This window comes from Thermobia domestica, chromosome 9 (genome assembly GCF_964235325.1).
Source record: "Thermobia domestica chromosome 9, izTheDome1.hap1.1, whole genome shotgun sequence".
Taxonomy (NCBI): Eukaryota; Metazoa; Arthropoda; class Insecta; order Zygentoma; family Lepismatidae; genus Thermobia; species Thermobia domestica.
Window position 1 is genome coordinate 132,408,180 of NC_137462.1, and position 26,633 is coordinate 132,434,812.

General features: G+C 34.6%; 1 long non-coding RNA gene across 2 annotated transcripts in view; it reads right to left on the reverse strand.

Moving 5' to 3' along the window:
• Window positions 1-26,633, reverse strand: part of LOC145694131 (uncharacterized) — a 191,088-nt gene that overhangs the window by 39,099 nt on the left and 125,356 nt on the right. The window contains exon 1 of one of the 2 annotated variants that reach the window (XR_014132936.1): window positions 4,422-4,551. The exons of the other annotated variant lie outside the window; for it this stretch is intronic. This is a non-coding gene — a long non-coding RNA (uncharacterized LOC145694131). Of the gene's footprint in view, window positions 1-4,421; window positions 4,552-26,633 lie in introns of those variants that run through there. 2 annotated transcript variants of the gene reach the window in all.

Genomic DNA, 26,633 nt, shown 5'->3' on the forward strand with positions numbered 1-26,633 from the left:
GTTGTAGGTATTGTGATCCTGAGAAAAAGTCTCATGGTCATAACCTCCAATCAGTGACCATTTGGCAACTACGGAGCCACATTTTTTTTTTCAACAGCAGAAGGTAAGGATACTCTGGAATTTTGGTAGAATTGTATGAAATCCTGAAAATTCATATCACACAACCTGGAAAGGGATGGGGAGAGTAACGGCGAACCTCATTTAAGCATTGCCCATATTCACATGCTCATCTCACGGATAAAACAAAGCACTGGAAAGCCCTAGACAATTTTTCTCAGGATCACGACATCTACAACATATCACACTTCCATTCATTTACATCGAGATCTAAAAATTGTTATACCCGGCTATTTTTTTTAAATGGACCTGTAGTGGCCAAATAGGGTTGCCAACTGGCCGGTTTTCAACCGGCCTGGTCGGAAATATTGCTGTTATTTTGATTAAAGCCGGTGATTGGTACAAACTTCTTACCAACCCCTTTATGGCTGTTTTTTTTTTTTTTTTCAAATTTGTATCTAGTTCGAAGTATAGATTTAAAAAGTAATTTTCATTCTGAATATTCAAAACTATCACCTTTCCCCATTTATAAATGATTAATATACTGTATTTTGTTGATGTGTTTAGATAATTTTAAAGAAGACAGGGACTGTATCAGGGAAATTTTGAAATTTGCTTAAATTTGAATTTTATATATTTATTGAGAATGAAAAAGGATTTCTTAAAGCAATTTCCTGTAGTTGAAGTATAAGTTTAAAGAATAAATTTCATTTTCCAAATGAAAATTGTCACGTAAAAATTAATATACTTTTGTTTATCTGTTTCAATGACTTTAAAGAAGTGGTAGTTGCTGTTAAATACAATAAAATGATCAATGCGATTTCAGTTTCTCATTTATAGCATAATATATCTATTAAGCTTATTAGTGATTGTACTAAGGATATGCAGAATACAGGTGTTAGTGCACTTTTGTTCACGATAGTACATTTCCTTCCCATGAATGGGTCCGAACAAAGATATTTCACACTCAGTCCTATACCATAGGGAATTTTGAGGGGGAGCTGTTATTATTATTATTACTATTATTATTATTATTATTATTATTATTATTATTATTATTATTATTATTATTATTATTATTATTATTATTATTATTATTATTATTATTATTATTTTCCAGAGTTGGCAGTCCTATGGCCAAATGATCATAATACGATGGTTGTGTCCATGGAGGCTTTTTCTCAGGATAACAATATCTACAATATCACAGTTTCAGTCATTTTCACCGAAATACAATACATCACTATCTTCGGTTGCTTTCAAAAAATGACCTCGTAGTGAACAAACGGTCAGTGAGTGATAGTTGTGCCCATTAAGACTTTTCCTCAAGGTCACAATACTTACAACATACCACGGTTTCAAGCAATTCCAACGAAATCCAGAATATCGTTAGCTACTGTTTCCAAAAAAGCGACACTGTAGTGGCCAAACGGTCAGTGATTGGTGGTTGTGTCTATTGAGACTTTTTTCTCAGGATTTACAACATCTACAACATATCACAGTTTCAGTCATTTTAATCGAAATCCAGAATATCACTATCTTTGGCTGCTTTCAGAAAAATGGTTTTGTAGTGTGCCAAACGAACACTTTAGAGTCAGCTTTATTCGAATGACTTTAACATTGTGATGGATGTTTAAGTTATCGGCAATGTCATGGCTATTTACGTGCCGGTCCTGCACAACTTTTGCAAGAATATCATGCACTTTTCCTGTGATTAATCGCCCACTGCTATAAGCATATTGGAGATCGAAATTTCCAGAACGAAAGCAATTGTTTTACTGTCTTTTATGTCTACGTTTCCTGTTTGAAGTGTCTAAATAACCGCAGACTACTAAAAACAAACAACATATAGGGAGTCATCATGGTCATTCGTAAAGGAGTACATCTGGTTTTAAGAGTCGGACGTTTGACCCCAGGCCATGTGAGTTCATGACGGATGGCATTGGGAGAAAGTGAGAGATTCAATAATATAGGAACAGAGAGGGATTCAAATATAGGGACATTCACTTATGCAAGGTTAGAATTGAAGAAAAAAATTATCGGAGAGCATTCATATGCTGAGGAAAATTGACTTTGTGAAGCATATTATGAGTCATAGTATCACAGTAAAACCTGTAAGAATCACACAAGCAGTTGTCGAATTAAGGTGGAAAACTCTTCTTTTTTTAAGCATCAAATGATTGCGTAGGGAGAGAAAGATCTTTATATAAGGAGAAGGAAGAATTTTAAAAATCAGATCTTTTGAAGAAGGGTTTCAAACCAAGATCCTTTCGATTATGAAAGCACGAATATAATACTTGTTGAACAGTCCTTTTTATTTACTTTATGAAATTAAATCATATATGGTACTTGTACCGATTATGGCCCGGGTTCCTAATATGGCCCACCCACCATATCTCTGCAGATTTACGTTGGTGCTACTAGATGACAATATAAACTGTGTCCTCTGAGCTGCGCAAATATGTTTACGCGTGTCATGAGGACACGGTTTACACTGTCATCTATTAGCACCAACGTAAATCTGCAGAGATATGATGGATGGGCCATAATCGGTACAAGTACCATATATGAGAATGTAAGTAGTGCCCATACAAGCACATACTACAATCAAAAATCAATCACGTGAAGTAAGTAAGAAAAACGCGTTTGTAAATAGCTGCCGGGCAGTGGGCAAGATGGCGGTAGCGTAGATCTGAAAATATTTCAAAAGAACACTGTGATCTAAAATGGACATTGTTTGTATCGCCATTTTTACATACCCCAATGATAGTTTTGCTTTCAAATGTCGACCTTCAAGTTTAAGTTATGTTTAGTTCAAACTTAACTATATCTATATATATAAAAGAGAACGCACAAATCCTTTGTTACCTCATCACGCTAATACGGCTGAACCAATTTCTTTTATTTTTGGGGGGTTATTAGGATTTGGACCCTAGATGGTTTTTATCATATCACTTTAATTTTTAATTACCAGTGTCTTGAGATAATTGACCATTCAAGTGTCCATAACGTACAAATCCTTTGTTAGTTCATCATAGGTAAAAATAAACGTATTTATATGCAACCCGCATGACCGTGTCACTCGGCGGGTTAACATAAATGACAGGCGATATAATGTTAACATTTACTGCAATCTACTATGGTTTTTATCATATCACTTGAAAGCGAAAACTTCCGGGGTGACCGCAGCGAAGCGGGGCGGGTTAACATAAATGACAGGCGATATAATGTTAACATTTAATGCAATCTTCTATGGTTTTTATCATATCACTTGAAAGCGAAAAAGTAAAAATTATCTAAGTAACAAAGTTTATTGCGTTCCGGGGTGACCGCAGCGAAGCGGGGTGAACGCTGCTAGTAAAAAATAAATTATAGATGGGATTAGATTTACCACTAGACCAGAGCCAAGGGGCGCATGTTGCACGAAAGCTTAATAAGCTAGACGAAAAGATTGCAAAAGTTAAATAATAATAATAATAATAATAATAATAATAATAATAATAATAATAATAATAATAATAATAATAATAATAATAATAATAATAATAATAATAGGGTCAGAGTAAACACCGTCTAATTGGTTTTAGTTATTGATGGTGAAAATTTACTACAATTTTACAATAGACAGTTGCGTATGGGTTAGTGCATAACACTTTTGTGCTGGCGTTCATATGAATGTGCTCCTCAGAACACGATATCAGCACACCAATATTCATTAAAATGTGTTCAAAAATGTTGAGACAAAAGTATGCATAAAATAATTTTCTTTGATTCAAAGTTTCATATTGAGTTAAAATTTTGTGGGACGGTTGAGGGGAGCCAAATACCTTACAGCCTAGAGGCAGCAAATTTCAACAGAAAAACATAAAATTCAACCCTGATTACGGAATTTATTATTTACTAGCGTAAGTGCCCGTTCAACGCGTGTACTGAATAGTGTGCAATCTACTAGTTTTGGTTGTCTAGGTTGAAGGGGTCTCTGAAGTAGTCTATACTTTTAAACTTCCAGAATGTGACTCTCCAAAGTCAAACATTAAAACAAAATGGCTTCGTACGCGATTAGATTTCATGAGAACTACTGCATCTGTATTGAAACTTAGTGGCTAAGGTGATTCATTTCTATACAAAAATTCGGTAACACCTACCCACACTCATACATACATGCTCTGTTAACAACTTTAAGAAAATAAAGTTCACTTTCTGACGTCGTAATTAAACTCGATTATTTTATCAGAATTGTTCATTAGAAGCACACAAAAAGATGTTTCTTTTCTGAAAAGTAGGTATAAATTAAAATAAAGTAAAATGTAATACATTGAGATTATACTAACGTTTGAGAAACGGCATGAGAAGCCAGTACTTACAAGTAGTCTAGTCATCTTGCGTCAAGGATTGGTATCAGCTCAAGGCTGCTGTGGTAGTAATTAAAACAATGTAAGGAAAGAACAAGGTGTATATAGTAGAAACATATACTTAAGTACCTTACAGTGTTACGGCTGCAATTCAGCGAATTAGAACCAAACAATGTGTTAAGGAAAAAAAAAAAAAAAAAAAAAAAGAAACAGTAGGTAACTTTCTCCATGTCTTACCTTTCCTTGTAAGTTCTTGATTGTCCGTGTCCAATTATTCTTTGCATTCGTTGAAAATGTGTAATTTATATCACACTTGAGTGCACTTTCGCTTTGGTGCATGCTTGCGTCTGATCACAAGCTGAGATAAAATTTTTAACAGTTCTTTTCCTTCTCTACCTAATAAATACTAATAAGTCTCCTCAGCACTCCTCCAATAGTACTTCTCTGTTTGTTTACATTTTGTATGTTGAATAAATCATAAATCGGAATGCATTTTGCAGTTACGATTTTACTTTCTCTTTGTTGAAGAAGTATACTAGATAGGTACCTGAAATTAAAGCACTGTTGTAGTCAAGTCAATGGCATATATCAAGAAGAGTCATGGGCGCCCGAAGAAAATTTCTAGAGGGGCATCTCCCTGGCTGGTTTATTACGTTTGGTATTTTTTTTTGTTCTATAAAGAAATTCTTAAGAAATTTAATACATTTTCGTGAGTCGGGGGGGGGGACTGACTCGGTCCCTCTTCCCCCCTTCGGGCACCCATGATAGGGGCGGGTCCGAGTTTTAATATCCCCTTGAATGGGATGATGTTAAGAAAATGTATTTACCATATTGAAATGTGTCTACAAAAATCCTGAAACCTTGTGAGCTTCAAAGCTTGAACCCCCTTCTTGATTAAATTCTGCGTACGCTACTGATCGCTGTGATATCTGCTAATAATCCTCTCGGAAGATAAAACTCTGAAGAACTGGAGGAACCACAATATGACAATTGTTTCATCAAAAGCACAACTGAATTTTAAATTAACAAAAATTAAACATTTATATGTAAAATACTACATTTATCATGCACTTCAGATGATGACACTATTTTACTGTAGATGTACTATTAAGGTTACCAGGCAACCAATTTTTAACAGAATTGTTTCTCTTTTTTCTTATCTTTACACAGATATAAGAAACGGTTTCTCAGTTAAGAAATTATTTTTAACGTGTATACTTTGTTGATACTTGAGACGCTAAAATTTAGACATATGCTTATGACAAACGTAACTTATAAATTGTAAACAAATGTTAGAAGAATTATTTGGTCATGACTTTTTTTTTTTAAATGCGTATCAGCTTACAATTAAAGATTTATTAAAATCAATGAACGACAATTTTAATTTTCGCAATCGGAAGCGACTAGTTTTAGTTATATTGTATGTTATATGGTAATTTCGTAAGTAAAAAACGGAGAAAGAAAGAAAGAAAAAGAAAAATGCAAAATTTCAATTAAACATATAACATAGCTTCTTTTTAAACAATGTGGCGTATGTGCGTTCTTTCTGGGTTACATAACGTAAGTAGTGTCAAGAGAGGGAGGTCTCCACATGGGGCATCTGATGAAAATTTGGGACAGGATGATTTTTTTTTTTTAAAGAAAAGAAAAGTATTATTCGTATTTAAAGAATGTGGAACCTAAAAATTAAGTAGAGAATTTAAAGAAAAAGAAACGAAAAATTTTTCGAAAAATGAAAAATGACAATTTTTTCGAAAAACGAAAAACGAAAAAAATTTCGAAAAGCGAAAAAAATCGAAAAACGAGAAATTTTTTTGAAAAGCGAAAAACGAAATCAAAATTTTTCGAAAAAACGAAAAATCGAAAAACGAATTTTCCGAAAATCAAAAAACAGGTTTTTCGAAAAAACATTTCTACTTAAGAGGAATATAAGTTTGGTAAAAGTCACAAGCACTAAATATTTTTTTAATCATTTTTCTGTCCTTAAAAAAAACTAGGACAATTCCGAGAATGAATAATGGACCTTGGGGAAGGGGGGGTCATATGAGAAACATCCGAATGGTATCTATTTCTTTGAATTACAATAATCAGTCAAATTGAGTTCATGTATTTTTTTTTCTCACGCGTGTTACAGATTATATAGACTGTGAAGGGAATTACTTCGATTGTATAAAATAGGAATAGTTGCATACACAGATCAAGAAATCGGTATGAACACTATGGTACTCATGTTGTCGATAGAATTTGTAAGGGGCAAAGAACTAGGCTATGTGTCCATATTATAGAATTGGAAAGTACAAATGTATTATGCACTTCTAGAAACGCATATAAAAAATTCAGTCTACACATCGTCCGTTAAAAAAAAAAAAAAAAAAAAAAAAAAAAAAGCAGAAATTCTATCTATAATGTAGACTATGCTGAATTTAGTATGAAAATCACAATACACCATTTATCCAGAGGGTAGGATAGTCGTAGTATCTATATGGGGCATCTGCTAGTTTTGAAGATTGACGGATAAGACCAGGTGTCAAATCCGTTGTATGTGGATTATAGCCTCGTTGTGTGTTTTTCTCCGCGTGGTTTTTTACCTTTATGATTTTCTTCTCGTGGCTATTCCCCTAATTCCACGTGTCAGAGTCTAATGAAATTCTACGGTCCATCTGAATCGAAAAAGAACCAGAAAACCAAAAAAGATGAAAAGGCTCGAAAACGTTGTTTAAGAAATGCTTTCTCTTAATCTGAAATAAAGTAATATTCCATAAACGAAAAAATGGTGCTTATATTATAACTTACTGTTAGATAAAGAGCTATATATTTATAGGTACTTTAACAGGAAAACAACAATTTGTAATGTTCCTATTGGTTATATCTAGTTTATTCCGTCTTGTTTGTTTGTATGGGTTTGTTAATTCCTTGTAAAGGAGTGTATATTTTGCAATTTCTTTCCAAATATCTGAATATTCTGAAGTGATGCTGGTCGTTGTTGTATTAGAGAAAACATACCCACAGTGTTTTTTTTTTTTTATTATTATTATTACTACTAACGGAAATATCCTTCTGTTCATGTTTCCGTCTTTGATTTTGATTTTTAGTAATAGTTTAGTCGATTTAATTTCAGTTTGTTGTTTATGCATGATAAAAGCTTCTCTTGGTGTTCTGGTGAAATTTGTGTGCATTCCCAGTCAGACGTAACACAAACATTCTCTGGATTTTCTTTCATTAATGCACAAATGTGGTTCAAATGAGTGATATTGCGTTATATTGTTCACAATGGTAAGTTGTTGAAGTTTAACATCTAACTGTAACTCTGAGTCTCTATTAATACTATAATGCAGCAACGATTAGTATTTTGTACTCGAAGATCTATTTCATTCACCCGTATCCTGGAGCAAAACCAGTCTTTTTTTTTTTTTTTTTTTTTTAGTGGAAAGGCTTCAACCACATTCTTCTCGAGGGATTGAAGTCACCAAATTCACAAGTAGGGAATCATCAAGACATGGAATGACCATAGAAACTATAGTGTATGTCTGCTTCGCGAGGACGAAATCAACGAAAGCCTGTCGTACAATTTACTTCGAATGTTGTTGTATAGTGGGATTAGGAGAGGCTGGGTTATAGTTTCACGGACTTGGCTCTAACTTGAGTCATGACTTGTCAGTAGTCATCCGCGGTCTACACCCATTATGTTTTCATAGCAGGCGTATCTCTGAGATGCGCCGGGCAGCCCCTACAAACTTTCAGGGCGTCATAAGTGATAGAACAGCAATCACTAGTACAACAGAACCACAGTAGTTTCAGTTGTATTCAGTGAACACTAATACAAGATTAGACAAACAATAATAAAGCAATTGACAGTGGCAGGTCAATGTTGTCACTACCAGATAACACTTGAGAGCCATTGGTGGTGTTGAATAGAAAACAGTGGTAATCAGCGATGATAATCACTTCTGTGTTGTGCACACTGATTGTTGTGTGAGTCCATAGTAGTACAGTAAAAAAAAAAAAAAAAAAAAAAAAAAAAAAAGCATTCGCATGATCCAAATCTGACAGTCTGGAATGGGGAATGATTATGAAATGATAAATTGCACTTCCTGCTTATCACTGGCCCTTCATTTAAGAGAGTATAACTAGTATGTCGATATAAACATCCATCCTTCAGCGTAATAACGCAAGTCCCCATACCGCTGCAGCTTTACTTTGGTATACGCCTTCACTTTGCTGACCTGTTATGTGTCTACACCTAAGTTCTTCATAGTACGTTCGGAGCACGGTGGGACGGTCCCTGGTCAACAACCAAAATTTGGTAACAGGTATTACGAGCTACGTCAAGTTCTATAAGGAATGTTTATTAGGATACCATAGAACAAATATACATTCAGCATCTGTATGATCTTCTCTGCTTACTAGTGTAGACTGTAGGGTGTTACACATGCTATTAATGTGATTACTCTGTCTTCTGAACACTTTGTCCAATGAATTCGGAATGTATCATGTTCGAATCTTTACCATCTACCAGTATCTTCTTTAGCACTAACATTTGGTCAGACTCTTGAGTTCCTAATCAGCATTATTAAATAGGTTTTCTCCCATGTACAAATATACGTATTAATGAAACTACTCAAAAATGATGTTTCAATTTGTGTTAGCTTTTCCGGTAGTTGAACACTGTTTAATTTTTTAATCACAGGTGTTATTTGGGAAGGTTAACGGAGGCAATTACCCACTCTTTGGGTTTGAGAAATAAAACGTGTAACTCTTATATCGGTAAAAGATCTTCCCCTTGCCCCACACTTACAAGCAACATCTGAAATTACGATGTTGTTTTAGATTGACTGCATGAGGTATGAATTTCATTTTAAATTCAAGTCGAACGTCCGTCGAATTTTATCGTGTGTCTGTTTCGTTACCCTTTACAAATAAATTTACCCATTTTCATCGTTTTTCTGTCAAAAATTAAGAATAAAAGCTTACACTTCACATCGTTTCAATTACTTAAGTAGCTTATATATAAAAAATTCTTCACTGCCCCCCAAAAAATCATCCCTATATTCTAACTGACGTTGCATTATGATTAACATTATCACTAACAACACTGACACTGAAATCTTCATTATGTAACTAGTAAGACAACAGTAATGGTATAATTAATGGACAATTGTGGTTTACTCTTGAACTTTTACTACAATGTTGTGTAAGGGTAAGAAAAAAAATTATGTCAATCAATAGATGAAAATAAAGTTGCTCAAATTGATATGCTTGAATGTTAATTTTGATGCTTAGTTTTCAAGCAAAAATTAGAGAAAAGCGAACATTTATGGTGCCGAAAAGTATGTTGTTTGTTGTCAAAAATAATTAGCATTATTTATTTTGTTAGAATAGATTTTTTGCTTATGTACGTATCAGGCACGCAGCCAGGATTTCCTAAAGGGAGGGGGGACCGTGACTTGAAATACTACGGTCATCATACCAGGGGCTTGATCATACTAAACTATTTTACTGGCAACATTTACTGGTTCGTTTAGCCAGAATTTCGTAATCGGAGGGGGGAGGAGGACCGTGACATGAAATACTGTGGCTATCACACCATGAGCTCAATTACTCTAAACTATTTTATTGGCAACATATATTGAATTGTTAAAACAATAAAATGAGGATATTTTAGTAAATATTTTAATAAAAAAAAACTATGAACAAATCTCGAGTAAAAGAGTAAAAAAGTATTGAAAAAGACTTTACAATATTTACGTTCCTTCCTTTGTTCATTCAAACATAACAATTTTCCTTTCATTATGACCTCAACTATTATAAAACTATAGCATGTGTTGCAAGTATTCAATAATGTCTTGTAAACTATTTTACAATATCTGCGTTCCTTTCTCTGTTGAATCAAATGTTAACAGAACTTTCTTTCTACATAACCCGTTTGGTTTCATTATTCCGTCAACTACTGTCTGTTCCAAATGACAGGTTAAAGAAGCAGTAGAAAATTGTTTCTGAAATAACACGTTTGATGCTGCAGAGAAGCGATGACGAAAAATTATGATAAAAAATGTCCACAAAGCTTGAAATTTCTCTAACTAGTGTCAAAAATTCTGAGAATTTCTTAACTTTTCAAGAAACTTCAAATTCCCTGACTTTTACAGGATATTCCGCTCATTCGCCACCATGTATTGCAAGTAATACAAATCTCCTCATAAGAAAAAGTAATCAAAAGATTACTGTAGCTTCTTATTTTTAACGCTGATTCTTTTTCTCGTTTCTGTCTGTTTCATCCTTCCTTATTTTCCATTTCTTGTTTCGAAGGGGGGCTTCGGACCCCCCGGACCCCTTCCTTTCCTACGTGACTGTACGTACGTAAAATGAAATACTGTTAAGCAGAAGATTGCATCTGTTATTATCATATAAAGTTCATATTACTACTACTAACAATAATTATTTATTACAAATCTATTGTGTTACTTTTATCATGGATTATATAAAAAGTGTTTTATTGTTATTTTATATATAAGTGGGTAATTGCCGCGATATTTTTCATAGTTGACAAATTTGTCGACTAATCCTGGCAGATGTCATATTGGGTCTTTGAAAGCATCGCGTTTTTCAAGAAAATTCTCTATTTTAATACTAAAAATTATGCGAGATAATTCATTATAAACAAATCCATTTTTTATTCACTTTGCAATGGTTAAAAAGCATTTTTCAATAATGTCGTCTTTTTATTGCAATTTCATTCCCCCATCTGGAGATGGACGTCCGCAGAAGGTAACGCCTTCTCTTGGGCCATGAGTATGTATTTATTTGTAGTTTGCATTGTGAGATGGATAACAAGATTCATTCACTGTTCGACTGTTTATAACACAGAATTACAAAAATAGATAACGATACAAATAAAATAAGTAAAATGTTTTCTACAACAAGCAATGAAGGCGCTGAAGTGCTGAAATGGCTTCTTGATTCTATGGTAATAGTTGAGAGAAGAAATCCACGAGGATGGTAAATTTGCTTAGCAGATTTTGGACAGCTTTCAGCTTTGGCATGTAGGTACGTAGCATGTGTACTATGTTGGTTAGGTTTAAATCCTTCAGAAGTTGAAGAAATTCTTTATTAGTTTGAATGATGTCTTCAGAGGATGATTTATCATCAGGTAGTTAGTAACAGATTTAGCCCGGGCCAAGGGGGTCTAGAGCCTCTCAGTGTTTTGAGTGACAAAAATAATTTAATCGATTATTTATATATTTTTGAAAGTTTATAGTAAATATGATGAACATGATATAGGGTGGGTTCTGACTGTCCTCCCCAGTTTTTACCTTCTAGATCTACCTCTGTCATCAGGTGACGTCTTCGGTGTTGAAGCTGCGATAGTGCATGATATTCTACGTTCAGGTCCAGAAGCAGATATGGCAGCGGTGTCTTGAAGAGGTGCTGAACGTGAGATTGTGCTTGCTGGTGCTGTTTTCCTTTTTTCTGATAGGATTTGTTATATTCGCGGACATCCGGAAAAATTGGCAGGATGAGTGCCTTTACAGTTGATACATTTCGCTGGAGTTTTTCTGGTCTTCTTTTCGCATTGGTACATCCAATGAGATCCTTCACACCTAACGCACCGACAGGGCCGACGCCAGAAACGTTTGATGTGGTGCGCAGAAAGAGGCGGACCTAGTTGCTGGGTGGGCGAACAATGAAAATAAGAACTGGCCAATGTAGACATTTTTTGACAATAATTTTCAATTTGTATAGTCTTTACTTAGCTAAGGCTCAGTCCGAAATAGGGGAGGAACAAGGATGTGGAAAATAGCTGTCTTGGCCTTATAGAAGGTACAATTCCGGCATTCGCCTGGTGGGACTGAAGAAATGAAGGACTTAGGATGAGCTGCGGGAGTTCGTGGCTATATGCTCGACCTACCGAATTCCGCGTGACAGACACACTACCTCTACTTTCAGTTTTTGTTTTTTGTTTTCTTACGATAATAACGGTGTGTACTGTATAGTCAAAGGACTTCAAGACAGCTTTACCTCCTCTCCCTCCAAGAGTACACATGAATGCATAGAAACAAAAGAAGGTTCAAACAACACAGACTAACAGATACTACTCTATCTTTCGTTAATAACATAAAATAAACAATAAGTAGGTAAAGTAAAACAAGGATAAAATAGGCTACTGCGAAACATTTTTTTCTTTGAAGGATTTATTACAAGAAAGCAAGAGACAAAAACATATAAATCATTTATATTTTCTCTCATATATTCTTAATTTGTGCACATTAAATTTTTCGACTTGATCTCTATATGCAACAGCAAAAGACCTATGTTACTAAAAGAATAGGGAAATTCGACAGCATGATTGTTTGATCATACCTTACACAGAAATCTTTGAAACTGAAACTCAAGTTGGAAAAACAATTAAAACAATTATAAATTGGATAAAGAAGTAAATAGCAATTAACAAAACTTCATCATGATCCACAGAAAACAATGTATTTTAAACTATGAAGGACTGATCACATGGTACTAACAAGCTTGCAATAAACTTTTATACTTGCACTTTAATGAAGTGCAATGCGTCGATTTTTATGTCCAGCATCGAATGCGTTTACCACATTCTCTACAGCAATATTCATTACAAGTTTTCTTTCTACTGAAAGGAAACAAAGATCTATTAGGCGATCGTTTGCCATTCGATTTCTTAAATATGTTTTAACCTGTCTAAGACACGAGAAAGAACGCTTACATGGTGAACTAGATACAGGAATGGCGACAGCAATTACGACTAATTTGTGAATTTCATGAAAAGCAATTTTGAAACGATCCATCACTTCAGTAAACTGAGAAACGGAGGTAATTTTGCATTGCTTTTCCTCCTCATAACGTTTCAAAACTTTCGGGAGAAGTTTCACTTCCACCTCTACATTATTGACATCCCATCCATAATGAAATGCAAGTGGTTCAATTTTCTCAAATGAGAGGAAGTGTTCACTTTTAGGGTGAAGACTGCTTTTTCCACTTAAAATCTCTGTTCATTGCAGAGATAAACAGGGTCCTAACCTAACCTAACCTAACCTAGAACCTATTACATTACAATCGAAAATAATACCTATTGCTTTTGAAGTATAGGATGTCACCTTCATTATACTACTGCTGTTGGGGTGGGCGGATGGGTAGGCGAGGGCATCCATCGGGTGGACGGTCGCACACCCCCGCCCGCCCTTAATGCCGTCCCTGCGCACCGAAGCAGAGCTTGGCAAGTTGGTTGCGTATGCCCAAATCATTAGAATTTGAAGCATTGCAATTAATGCTTCTTTTGTAGTGGTTCTCTGGTGGCATGTAGAGTCTTCTTCAATGTAATCAAGAATAGTGGGATGGGGACTTCCCCTTTCCCGCCTTCACGATTCTAGGTTCGCATTTGTAAAACAGAGAATGTTGGATAATTCTTCTCCTTGAGTGATGTGATTTCTTTTCAACACTGGTATCAATCGGAAAGTGACGAATAAGGGTCAATCCATACGAAGTGGTCCAGAGGTGGTTGTTCGACCATCTCCAAAAATTATAAAAAATTGAGTGTGATGACTCTTGTGCATGAGAAGGTCAATAACATCATTCATGTTATTATATGTACAGCGGGGGACACTTCTAAATGATACACCTTAGCCGTAAATCTCCATATGGCTGTACCATTTAGAAGTGTCCCCCGCTGTACAAGTGTTCCTGAATGCCGGCCATCTTTGTCGGTGAAGTGCCATTTTTTTTTTCATTTGCAAGCGTTTGCGAAAATTACAGTTGCTCAGGACGTACAAATCAGACGAACACACACACACACACACACACACACACACACACACACACACACACACACACACACACAACGAATGTTTACAGGAGAGATCAAGGTACACGAAGAATATAAACTTTTGCGGGTTGCAGACCAATACATGAAATCACCAGAAAAACTACATAAAATTACACTTTTAAAGGGGCTGTATTTTGGAATGGCATAAAGTGGGGGGTTCATAAGATTTGTGATGAATACTATTGCATGTAGAGAGTATGCAGAAATATCCACAGCTATGATACTACTGGCACAGTAGATTTATGAGGGTTCGAAAATTGAAGTTTGTGATTTTGATGCCATTTTTGGGGCGCAATATGTCAGGAGGCCAAAGTGCTAAAAATTTCTGCTTATGCCACAAAGTAATTCTATATGTGAATAAACTATTGTAAAAAAAATCATGACTGATATTACTTGGATAAAAAAGTGAGTACATGCTAAAAACGCGAAGAAAGCACGTGCGTGACGATGGTTATAACCCGGAAAGAGCCCGACAGACTCTTTACATGCAATGGTATTCAGAAAAAACTTATGAACCCTTCCTCCACTTTATGCTATTCCAAAATACAGTCCCTTTAAAAGAGTAATTTTTCTGTAGTTTTTCTGGTGAATTCATGTATTGGTCTGCAACCCTGCATATTCATTTAGACGCAAAAGTTTATATTCTCCGTGTATCTCTATCTCTCCTGTAAACATTCGTTTTTGTTTGGCGTTCGTCTCATTCGCACGTAATGAGCAACTGTAATTTTCGTAAACGCTTGCAAATGCAAAAATTGGCACTCTATCAACAGCAAAGATGGCCGTCATTTAGGAACACTTGCACATACGAAAACATAAATGACGTTATTGACCTTCCCATACACACGGTTCGTCACACTCAAATTTTTATAATTTTCCGAGATATTCGAGCAACCATTTTCACCATTTTTGGACCACTTCAGATGGATTGACCAATAACTGCTTTGATGGTCCGAGTTTTCTTGTTGATTTCGGTGGCACATTGTAGTTTGTTGTAGGTTCAAACCTTTTACACGTCTTCGTAATCTTCCTGAAGCTCGCACTTAATTTTTGTGTATTCTTTCATGAATAGTAAAGCAACTTCTTTGCTGGTATCTAGATATTACAGATGTACTTGTTTTTAATTTATAGCCAGGGTTAAAGGGCAATCATATATGTATATTCAAATTTAGATCACGTCTAGGGTAGTCTTTATATAATATTTTTTCACGTCCTTCTCACACTGAGAAAAAAAATCGTATGTGGCGTACGCAAAATCGTATGTTACATTTGTAAATTGTGTAGTTTTTGGACTTAACATATAGCAGACGTATTACTGAGAACGCATGTTTCATAATATTTCTTGTATGGGTTCCATCTGTACGTACTTTCCGTATCAAACAATATAGGATGTCAAAATCTCACATACAAATGGACGTTATAACACATGGTTGATGAAGCTAACGTACATACATGTATGTAATATAGGAAGACTGTTAGACAGGGTGCGAATTGGCGGGGGGGATGCCAGGGATTTCCCCCCTGACAAAAATCTTTCCCTCCCTGGAGAAGAAAAATTTTATCCCTGGCAGGGATAACTTTTCCCCCTCTGGAGTATTTTTAAGTGGACATAAAGATAAGTAGGTCTACTTTGCGTAGCTAACCTAAATATTACTTGAGTGAAAATTTATGAAAGATCTCACATCTCAACTGTTTTGTACTTGTTAGTATATATATATATATATATATATATATATATATATATATGGGGGGATGACTGGGTGCGCATATGGGTGAAATTCATCCCCCCTGGGAAAAAATTTCAATTCGCACACTGCTGTTAGATATCAAATAACCTGCAAGGGTATGATGTAACACCCAAGGGCAGTGCCTATGTAGCATACGGATAACGTATGCTCCGTATTGATTTCTGTAGTAAGCACGAGGATTTCATATATTTGTACAATATACCGCTGTCCGGAGAACGAATTTTTCTCAGTGGAAGTTCGGTGTTTGGAGAGGAAGCTCTTTCTGTGTAATCCTTGGCTTTCGAAAGGACCTCATAGGTATTTGATGTTAGTACATATGCAGGCGTCTGTGATGATCTCAGGTTTCTTCTAGATTTCTATGATGTATTGTAGTTGGTTGTAAGAGCAAATGTTTTGGAGGATTTCCTAATCTTCTTGAACCTTCCCCCTTCTTCTGTCGTCTGTTGAAATAAAAACGTGAATTTTGATCAATACTGTATCACCTTACAAATTTATTTTATCTTCAGTAATATTATTATTATGAGTATCATGTTTACATATACATACATCTGATTTGGTTGAAAATTAAGGAATGAAAAAACTTGAATAATTTTATAAAACAGAAATTGGTTTTCTAAAGCAAAATCATTTGAATTAATTATTATTTTTTCTTTGATACGAAATGTAGGGCAGGTAAAATATTGAATATTAGTGCTATCTTTGCTTCTGTAATGTGCCATTACAGTCTAATGAGATTATGTTTTTAATAGGAGGGTGCCCGAAATTTTTTGCACCGACTGTATCTGACGTTTAACAAAAAATTTCTGGCTGTTCACATAATTCGTAATATTGTTCGTTATTCTACTTCAAATTAACATGGGAAACTGTAAAAAATTCATTAGGAATTATAGTTTTGGGAATCAATACCTTTATTTATATTTTAAATTAGTTATAAGTTTTGTATATGGATATGTAAATGGATTATTACAATTCTTACGGTGTCAGTGCTATCTGAAAATATAGATCCACTATTGGACGGAACTTTCCAGATCAAATAACCAATCTAAAATTCGACAGAATTTTCAGGACCACCCTTCACCTCTCTTTTAGATACCTAGGTCCTTCTAAAATCTAGTTTAATCCAGATTTTACCAAATTTTATTCGTTTCAAAGCCCCACCGCCAAAATGCTTAGTTTTGATTAGCTGATAAACCCACGCTATGATATTAGGGCGCAATTATTCCATTCCATGCCAAGAATTTCACTGAAGACGCCGGACTAAGATCTCCCCAGCTCAAAAAGTCAAAAAGGAGCTAGAAAAGCTGCAGTAAAAGGTAAAATAATATAATAGTTGAATAACTACCAAGCAGGAAGCTAAGGAGCCATAAATTTGCTAGCTTTTCATAGTAAAAACCGGACTAAAAAGCAGAAATAGGAAGTGCAATATAGGGACGCCATGATTTCGTCTACTGATCGCTATGGACAGGATTCAGAAGTAGTGTGATTTCCGTTGTTCTTTTCCTAAAACCGGTTCTGAAGATTAGTGTTTCCCTGATATTTTCACCTTCCAAATTTCCTGCTAATTGAGGGTTATAAGACCTGTCCGTATATAGATTTGTTTATGTAGGTAGCGAGTGATTTCTTTTTTTTAACATACATGGCGGCATTTAATTCTGTTGTAGTTAGTATAGTAATCACAATGCACGTGTAAATTTATAGTAAGGGCTCTTATCTGACTCCCAAATTGGGAGTACGGCTTCCAGCGGGATGAGTTGAACATTTAGTTTGTTTCCGGGTTCCTGCCCTTCAGGGCAGGGGTCCTATTGTTAGTCAACACTTTGATATGTCCCCTCGGGGCATTGATTAAACAATACGTAATTTCTTAACACAGAATGTGATTCAGTGAATACAGGGCCAGTTGGCCCTGTTCCTTTCTTTCCCTTTCCTTTCGTTACCTTGCATAGAGCCGATTTAAAATGGTAAAATCTGAATGTTGTCTGTGTATATTTATTAGTATAACATGTATTAATGATAGTGATGATTGGTGTGTATTGGCATGATGTGTCTTGTAGTTTAAGTAGTATGTGTATATTTGTAACGTAGTATCAGTGGTAGTGGTAGTTAAGTGATGAAAGAGTGTGTGAGATAATTAAATATGGACAGTGTAGTATTTACTATGCGATAAATTCTTTATTATTCCGTCATTAAGTGAACTCATACACAATATTTAATAGTGAACTTAATATAGTATAATAATTCCGTGTACAAGGTCACATTCAGTTGTCCAAGGGTTGATTATATCGTCGCTAGCCCTAGTGTCAAAAGTCAGTACTAACCGCCATTCTTCTGTCGAGGTGCTTAGTGATTTAGATTTCATGAAATTGACCTTTCTTTCCGAAATAAAACCTAGAAGGTATAATTCACAGCCCATATGAATGTACAGTTAGGTCGAGTGACCCAAAATTAATATATTCTGAAAATTACAACATTCTGCCTAGTCTAGAAATCGAAATATTTAAATAAATAAACAATACGTAAATTTTTAACAGAAGTCGGGCGATATGATGCTAGTTCTTCGCTTTGAAATTATATTAAATGTTCATTTCTTTCTTCGTGGCTGCAGAAGTTCATTGTTGCTGCAGAATTTTATAAACATTAAACATTATCGCAGATAATTCTATTTTCAGTGAATATACGTAGGATTTTTTTTTCGTTCTTAATAAAGCTACCAGGTATTACATAGTATTGTGTGTGTGGTGAAGGAGTCTTGAGTTCGAGTGAGGTTGTCGTGCGGTGATCGGAATGGGAAATGTTTGTAGTGACCATAGATTTTAAAGTGTTATGATGAAATGTGTATATAGGCTGGGCGTAGATAGAGGAAACAGGGTGTTGGTAGAATATAGCGTCGTAGTAAATGAAAAGAATGATTATATGAATATTAATAAGTATATGAATATTGTAGTAAATGAATATAGAAGATAGGACACCCATATAGTTAAATGTATAGTAGCCCAGTGAATACTTCGCCACGTGTGGATATATATATAGATATTGAATAGATACGTGTAGCTACAAACATCTCAGGTTCTGACCCCTGCACCATAATATCCCGCGGACCGGAGGGCGATATATAGTCGGACTATGGTAATACTTTGTAGTTTTATGTGTTATAATAATAATCAACCATAGAAATACCATCTGATAGAAGGGGTAGCATCATACAATCGCTGACTAGACATATTGAATAATAAATTGTGAAAAGACAGTAGTAGTTATACATCAGGGCTGTAGTGAATTATATTTTCTGGTCAGTTTTAAAATAGAATATCCTGCTCCGTGAGATTTTTTTTTCCTTCACGTTACCTACTCGGGCTAGCTTACAATGTTCATGGAGGCGACAGCTCTGACAGGGTTACAGAATCAAAACAATTAATTATTGAAATTTATTATACCGTACCCGGGCATCGACCTCTCCCCCCTTAAGTACTTTCGTTTTCTTTCTTAGTTTCCAAACTAAATAGTGATGGAAATTAATCGATGCCTCAGAATTTAGCGCATTCTGCGAAGGGGAGCTATCGGTGAGGTTTGGCCATAGAACTCACCGATCCAAAATTCAGTTTATTTAAATTTTTTTTATTTTCGGCAAATCATTAGTTAGGGATATCTTAGCTAATACTTTTACTCTAGTTTCATTACTGTCCTAGAACCTCCTTAGTTCTTCTGAGGGGTCGAATGTTTTTTTCCCTTACTTAGAGATTTCAAAATTGGGGACGCAGTTACCTGGTCCCTTCCCCTTCTCCTTTTATCCTGCTGGTCTGGGCCGGATACGGGGATCGGCTTTCAATCTTACAAGCAAACTCTTGTGGGATTGGGATCTGATGGACACAGAACTTGCATCCTTGGCAGCAGGGACTCCCTCCTAGTTTACGTAATTAAGTAAACCACCCTTTTTCGGCATATGTGAATATTTTTGGCTATGAGTTGTTATATATTTAAATTCGATCACTCTTCTGAGTAGTGAGTAGTACTTTAATCTTTCTCCTTTCGTTGGCGCCGCTTTCTCTCTCTTGTCTCGTTCTTCCTTCTTACTTCGAGATTTTTTTTTAATTTTTCAACCTTCCCCCCCCCCGATTTTGAACTTGTCGCTTACGATTTATTTAACGTACAACTCTGATCTGATATTACCAGCTGAGACGTTGCAAGACACGATTCATGGATAAAGTAGATAATGATTGGGTCCTCCATCACATTTTGACCTATCGCCGAAATGAACAAAGACTTCGTAGTTGACGACACTTCGATTACGTTCTTTTACCGTCGTCCCTTTTAAGTTTTTTTTTAATCCATTGGTCACTTTCTTTTCTGTGTTGGTTTTCGTTTACCTTGTAGTTGGTCTGGGCCCAGAAATTGTATTTTAGGTTATCTAGTTATATCTTTAGAAATGCTCTGTGTTACGTGCCTGCCTTCCAAAGTCTTTTTTCCTTCATGATTTAAACACGAGTTCATTATATAAAAGTGAAAAATTTATAGATGCGCGGTATCAAGAAAAAATAATTTTTTTTTCATATGTAATGTCGGAAGCCATTTGTTTTTTTGGACAATGTTTGCAACCTTTTAAAAAATTATTGTTGGGGTGATTAATTTAAATGTGTGCGCATTTATAATAAATATATATATATAGAGAGAAATGAATACGTCGAAATGTATATGTAAGTAGTATGTGAATATGATTTTAAAGTAAAAGTATGATATTAAATGTATTATGAATATATGTAAGAGCGCTCGTGTCTGTCCCCCTAAACGTGTATTGGTTGCTATAGTTTACCAGTGAGTTTCCGACGAATTTAAGAATGTAGATTTTGTCAAGAATACCGCCGTGCACTCAAGTAATTTTCCTTTTCTTCTGAATCAATGTAAATGATAACCTCTGTAATTATGTAATGGCATGTATTGAAAAGTAACGGCAGGTCTAAACGTAACCCACATCATAACGAATATTATCCCTGAACAACTAACCTAAAATCATTGTGGAAAGTGCACCTTGAATCCTTATCACCTTCATATGTATCCTGTGACTTGACCAGTTTTTTTTATCCTCAATTTGAACCTTTATACTCCGTACACCTGCGGGAGATCGTTTTTTAAAAATCCGAATTATATACACATATATACGAAAGTGATCCTGAAGAAAGGTCTCATGACGTGTCCCTGTGTTAAATAAATAACTTAAAACTAAGCAAATAATAAGTTTGGAAATGGATCGTCTAAGAGGAGAAACATCCTCTAGTGAAAGTTATTTTCTCAAAATCCCTAGATGGGTAAAGCGTCGTAATGTGCGATTGCAGACATAAACTGTTACGAATTACAAACCAAATATAGACGATAAATGGTTTTTGTAAACCGATAGTTAGATATATATTGACAACCTAGCCACTCAGTGCCTATTTGGGGATGCAAAGATGAGTGCTACTAGGCGCCTTCCACTCACCATCTAGAATGAGTGGGTAAATTATAACTTAACTTGCAAGAGGTTTTCATATGGGGATTAAACAAATAAATATACGTCCACTTCATTTAACATAAAACACTGTATTTCTGAAATCTGATGAATGAACTGTGAGATTTCTGAATGTTTGCTATAACGGATATTCGGAGTCATTTGCCAGTAAGGTATAGTACGATCAAGTATTGAGCTTTGAATTCTGACTCGGAGTCACACATACCTGGATAAATCTGTTGCTGTCCCACGTCGTTCTGGTGTTGAACTCTGCTCCTTAAGCTGACACTCCGTGTTGTTGGACGATGAAAGTGTGCATTGAGGAATGGGCCTCTCAATGTAAATCTCCCTCGAAGTTCTGCGTCGTTAGAATATGTTGAAGTACAACGTACTGCTTTCTCCTATCATCTGGTTGATAATTCAATGGAACTTGGTTCTCCAGACTCGAACCCAAGTATCTTCAAAGTCGATGAACAATCTTGGAACTCTCAGAACTAATCATCAAGAACTCAGAAACTGATCCTCTCGAACTCTCTAGGAAATCTCAGGAACTCCCTCTGAACTGCCTCTGAACTGTCCTAAAACCTTCTCGTCCTGTGGTTTTGTTTGGCCGAGTCCAACTACCATCGTCTGCTTTTCCGTCTGCTGTGGCACGTGCGACACCGTTTTCACATGGAGAGACAAATTCCTTCCATGTGTCAAAACTCAAAACTGCAACCCTCGACACGTTCTGACTTCCCGATTCTAAGCAATCCTCCGTACATCCGTAATCTCATGAAATTCATAAAATCCCACAAATTCACGTTTTGTACAATTTCTAGAATCTGGCTAATGTGAGGAAAGACACATTGTCAACATTTCCTTCCTACATTGCCAGACACGTTACAATGACATTCTTATACACAACTGTTTACAATGAATTGCTGACACAACTATTAGCGAGATTGTGCAGCTTGCACTAACTTTACATATTCAACATTAAATTCCCATAACCTTACTTAACGATTTCGAGACATAAACATAACAATAAATCTAAAATATACAAATTATTATTCTCGAAAATCGAGTTCTTCCACATGTCCCCCCTTAAAAACTTGGTTGCTCCGCAAACCAAATTCGACATCGTAAGAGGGCGATTTTCTATAAACACCCTGTACATAATATATACTGACACCATATTAAGGATAAATATCAACTTGAGACGAAATAAGATATGTATTATTATTCAACATAATTATATAAATATTAATTAATCTTCCTTCACCTAACATTTATTTAAAAATATATATATTCGAATTTTTTAATCTTTGTATTACTTTCTAACATTATAAAATACGATATTTCAAAATGTAATGTCGCAAAGTATATCCTCGCGACATCTAGCGAGTTTTTACTAAACTACTTGCACATCACATTTTGTCAAGAGTGATCATACATACATTTGCAAGTACTCTTGAGTTATCTCCTCTTAGCGACAACGCTTTTACAATATCAAATAACCAAAAACTTCCATTACTCTGAATGTTCATACTTGCCAACCAATGAAGTTATTGGCCGTATCAGTAATGTTTTAACTTCGTCTCTTTCCACCTCTCTGTGGATGGAACTGTAAAATCAAAACTTGTAACATAGTTATTTAGAACATATGTAATTAACATATTCACATTTGCACTATAAAACTTGAAAATATTAATGTTTTATTTTCATGAAAAATTTTATTCACTGATATTTAATCTGAACATAAAGAAAATCCTGCAGCAGGGCATTGGAAATCCTGACACTTCATGCAGCCTAGTAACTGCAAGCTCAACAGTTTTTCAATCAAGCTTTGTCAAGGTTAATTCAACTTCCTGCCTTCTATTCACGCGTCACCGTTGACTGGATAACATCAAGTTCCAATATTGCGTCGAAATTATTACACTATTCGTTTTAAAACACTTTGTTTTACAATACCACTATGTCACACGATGTACGTGACTGTTTTAGCTACGTCGAATGTTTATTGGAATTCACTAAAATGTTCCAATTTGTGACCTCTAATCGTGGGATTGTGTGCGGGATCTCTTGCACTACGGTAGTGTTACCGACATTCAAAATTCATGCTAGTACTCGACCATTACTTTACCAGTCTGGCATATCCGTTCATGATTAAATTATTCAAAAATGTGATATATTAAAATAAAATATTATAAAGTGATTAAATATTACAAGTGAAAATTTATTGATTAATATGTGATCTTTACTCTAATGGATATAATACTTTTATGGACATTACACTGGATTATTTACTGGATTAACTATATGGGTAAGTACACAATTTACACGCAAATATATATATTTATTTATTTAAATACTATAACTATTTAGTTGTCCTTAACCTATAATTATTATTAATCCTAACACTCGTTAACTGCATACAAAAATTGATTGCGATTCAGAAAATGATGGATTTTCCATTTCATAAAAATCCTGAAGGCTTTGGTCGTTAAATACGGCAGCCTGACTTGCCGTATCATCTCAATCAACAATTGGCCACAGTTAACATATTTATAACTATCTATACATGGTTTTACAAAATCTGACGGGTTTTCAAAAATTTAAAAATTTATTTCTTCTCCATACCTAAATTTAATAAATTAACGTGACGTGATTCTCTCTTTTTTTTTCCATATCGAAGACGTGACTATTATTCTTTTTAAATCATAACCATAGACTATTTATTTAATTATTATTTATTTATTTACTTATTTACCTACTTTCATTGTTTAGGATGGCCATTCCGCAACAATTACACTAGGTTAAAACTTCATCTTATTTTATTATTACTATTATTATTATTATTAATCTTCTTATTATACTATACTTATCTCTATATTAAATTATTAAATTATTACATTATTTTAACACTTGCCGACAGGGCCTATAGCATGTGAGAAGGACTACTATCGAAGAAAGTCTAAAACTACTTCTTATTTCCAACTTCAAAAGTTCTATATCTGTTCAGGGCTTCTCGTCTGCAGGAAAAATCCTCTGCATGTCCCCGATAATATTTCTCCATTTTCTTCTTTTCTTGCGCTTTATTCATATATATTCTATATCTATAACTATTTCTTATATTCTCATGGAGTACTCCTAGCGCTCATATATGCATACATAATTATCTATATATCTATTCGTCGATGCATGCTTAAATCTATAAACTTCAATATTTACTTCTCTTTTATTACTCTTATTCATTTATTTAACATTATTTACTATTAACTATTATTTCTATCTTCTTCTCTCTCTCCACATTTTATTATTAATTTTAGTCTATGTTCTAGATCTACTGATGGTTATTCTTTTACGTCTTACATCTATAATTGCTTACATTTTAAATTTATCTTCCACTAAAATTTCCTTCTTCTCAATATCCACATTCCTAAATCCAACTCTCTTTTCCTCTTTCTGCCTAACTAATGCAACTAAATCGATTAATCTAGACTATTTTTATATTATACTAGAAGAGTATAATTATCTTCTATTTCTACTACATTGATGTACTACAAACATCTCTCTCTCTTTCTGACTATCCTAGATTTCCCTAGAATATCAAAAATTTACTAACTAATTATTTCTACCTTAATTTTAACTTACGCTAAGGGATTAGCTAAAAATGAAGGATATCTTCACCAAAAAAAAATTTGCACGGCTTTCACGTGATGTACGAGTCAACTCATGTGTCTCTTTTCAACAATCACGGAAGACTTATGTTGCATTATAAATAAAATATTCTCATCGAAGTGTGGTAAGCACCCACTTTAACTCGAAGAGAATGGGATTTCCTTCCTGATTAGAGTTTCCCCTAATGAAAGGTTTGGCCTAATTAACAGGGTTTCTTAATTTTAACTTACGTCTAGACTAACTCTATTTCAATTGCATCATTCATTTTTTTTTTCATTCTTGCCTTCTCTTACATCTAAAATCCTAATGCAAAACTAATCACATAAAATCATTCATGTTTCATTTTCTTTTTTCTTTTCTTTTCTTCTCCATAGTCTTTTCCTACTTTTATTCTACGTCACTATTTAAAATTATATTAAAACTATATGCCCTAAAGACATACTACAATAAAACCAATTGATAGTCAGATTTTCTTCCAATAATAATACTATAATTACCCATATATTTACGTCCTATATTACTAACACAAAATATCCTATAATCAAATTACTATCGTTACTAAATACTAAATCATAATAATTTACTAATAATATATCCTTATCCTATACATATATCTAACCAATAATAATAATACCTATACTAACCAATAATAATACTCATATCTATACAAAACTCTTCCACTTTCTTGACCATCTCTAGACTAATAACCAAGGTGTTCGTTGTTTAAAGAACAACGCAAAAGCTACTAAATCGAGCAACGATTTATCGCTCGCCACTATGATCTTTGCTTTTTTCTCGTATAACGCTATAGTACTAACAAATTCTGAAATTTTTACTGCCTGAGTGCAGTCAAATCTATTTCTAAAACGATCAAGCCATGTATTCACTAGCTCTTGACTAGCACCGCTAGTAAATAACGCACATACTTTGTATTTTAGTTGTTCTTCTTTGATTGCGAAGAATATAGCGTTGCGTATTAATGTATTTGTCTCTGAAATACCAGTAATTACGGACAAGAAATGTCTCCTGAATCCCAATTCCACTAAATCATCAACGCTGAAATTCTTCTCAGAGAATTCAATCATATAATAGTTTTTGTATCTGCGACCCAAAACATTCTCTCTAAACGTCTGTTCCTTTGTTTCGTTATATGTCGGAAAATATTCCGCAAAGTATCTTAAAACTCCTAAATCTAATGCATAGTACCTAGATTTACTAAACATTGTTGCAGGTTTTCCATTGTCTTTAAGAACAGGATAATGTATCCTATGATTGTTCTTTAGGGACAACATTGTGATAACTTATTACTATCTACTACTAATTGAATAATCAATAGTCTAATCCTAGAATTAATGTGAGTTATATTTAATGTATTGTACAACAACTGTTTCGTTTCTGTTATTCTGCCTGCTTCAACACGGAGCAAATTTTCCGTGCGGCTCTCAACGTAACCTTGTACCTTCGTGTCAACTCGGCTACACTCGTGCCTAATCGCT